The sequence below is a fragment of the Penaeus chinensis genome, chromosome 40 (assembly GCF_019202785.1).
Source record: "Penaeus chinensis breed Huanghai No. 1 chromosome 40, ASM1920278v2, whole genome shotgun sequence".
Taxonomy (NCBI): domain Eukaryota; kingdom Metazoa; phylum Arthropoda; class Malacostraca; order Decapoda; family Penaeidae; genus Penaeus; species Penaeus chinensis.
Window position 1 is genome coordinate 8,538,342 of NC_061858.1, and position 2,500 is coordinate 8,540,841.

The following is a 2,500-nucleotide window of genomic DNA, read 5'->3' on the forward strand; positions in this document are numbered from 1 at the left end:
ACACTGGCATACAAACACACACACACACACACACACACACACGCACACACACACACACACACACACACGCCTACGCCTATATCTACACACACAGACGCACGCACACACCTACACCTATATCTACACACACACAAAAACACACACATATACTTATATCCACACACACACACACACACACACACACACACACACACACACACACGCGCGCGCGCGCGCGCGCACCTACACCTATGTCTACACACGCACACATACTAAGATAACTATACATAATTAAAAAAAAAATACTTTCCATTTTTTATATGTCCTTGTTCTATCTATTTTTTCTCTCTTTTATCCGACGCATGATATTGTTTTTTTCTTTCCACCTTCTCAAATCCCTCTTTTATTACGATATTCCTGTATTTCTATTTATTTATTTTTCAATGATTTAATTTCCTTACACTTTCTCTGTATTCCTCTCCCCTTCCCTCTCTCTTCCTTTCTCCTTTCTTCCCACCTCTCTTCCTTCTTCCTTCCTCATCCCTGTCCTCCCATCTTTTCGTTCTCTTCCACTCCCTCTTTTCTTCTCATACATTTCCCTCTTCCTTTTGTCTCCATCTCCTTTCCTGTTCCCTTTCTCTTCCCCTCTCCACTTTTCTCCCTCTCTACGCTCCTCTTCCCACCCTCCCTTCCCAATTCCCACTTTTTTACACCCCCTTCTCCCTCCTTCCCCTTTCCCCCTCCTTCCCCCTTCTCCCTCCTTTCCCCTTCTCCCTCCTTCCCCCTTCTCCCTCCTTCCCCCTTCTCCCTCCTTCCCCCTTCTCCCTCCTCCCCCCTCCCCCCATGACAGATAAGTGACTCACATTTTATTGTTGCAACGTGAGAGGGTAAGGGGAGAGGGGGGGTGTGTGACGTCAAACCGGACCTTTACGTCAAAAGTGAAGATAATAACGTTTACATTGACTTAACGTTTGTACGCCCTTCAGAAATCGCTTATTCACTTCCTTCGTAGTCACTCATTTCTCTTCTTGATACTCAATGATTCATTATTTATTCATCATTCACTTCTCTTCATATTTGGTTATTCTTTTCCCTTCATATTTGCTAACTCCCTCCCCTCCCCCTAACTTATTGATTTTCTCCCTTAGTATTCATGCATTCACTAATTCATTTTCTCAATATTCAATGATCATTTAACTATCTTCTCACTTCATATTCACATATTCTCATCCTTGATATAACTAATTTAGGCCCTCTATGGTGATTTTATTCCCTTCTTTCATAATGGTTCATTCACTGCTTCCATAGTCTATGGGATACCATTAATACCTGCTAAAGTTTGAATGAACTTATTATTCCGCTGTGTTTATGCCTACCCTTTAAAGAATATACGTACATCTGATATGAAGTCTCGTTAGGGCTAGAATTCTCTTTATAGGAAGGAAATCTTTTGGTCTTTACGCAGTCGGGTAAGCTCTAAAAAGACCTGGTGAGCTCACAGATAAAGAGATGAAGAAGAGAGTTCACGTGCTGTTTGTCTATCTAGGATTCTTACCCCCCCCCCCCCCCCCGCCCACGCAACACCGCCTCTCCCGCTTTCATTTAATATTGTCACCTGCATCTTGTTACGAAGTGTGTAACTGCCCTTGCCGATAAGGATTCGAACGCCCACACTAGGCCGATAGATCTCATGACCCACTGAAATGATTGTCACACTAGGGTATGCAGGGACTTCACAGAAAGTATCTACCTAACATATTTAGTAACGGTTAAGATTTGAAAATAAAATTATGGAAAGGTTCGGAAATTCAGACAGATCACAGGTTACTGGGAGCCTTCTATATGTAAAATTAATATGTGGTTTTCCGCGTTTCCCCATCTTCCATTACCACGATATACTACACGGTCCCCTCCTGTTCCAAGTTTCCTAATCAACTTTGTGAACCAATAGTTTCGAAGCTTTTATCTGAAGCACGTGTCAGTACGACCAGAGGACATGTGTATCGGATAAAGAGTCGAGACGCGGTTCAAACATTAGGACTGACGAACTTGCAAGTGGAGAAAACTGTAACCGTGATTTTATGTTCTGTATTACTGCCTCTAACTATTGAAATCTGGGCTTACTAACTCGTAACGAGCATGTTTTTGTTACTATTTTACCCTGACTTCTCACTAATCCGCATTTCCAGTTTCCATCCCCATTATTGCGATTATATAAGTTGCCATGTCCAGTATACTTGTATATGCGCGCGCGCGCGCGTGTGTGTGTGTGTGTGTGTGTGTGTGTGTGTGTGTGTGCGTGTGTGTGTGTGTGTATATACACGTAAATATATACATAAAAATAGATAGATGAATATATATAGACATAGACACACGCACACACACATATGTATATGTGTGCATATATATATATATATATATATATATATATACATATATATACATATATATATACACACATATATACATACACATATATATATATATATCTGTGTGTGAGTGTGTGTGTGTGTGTGTATAC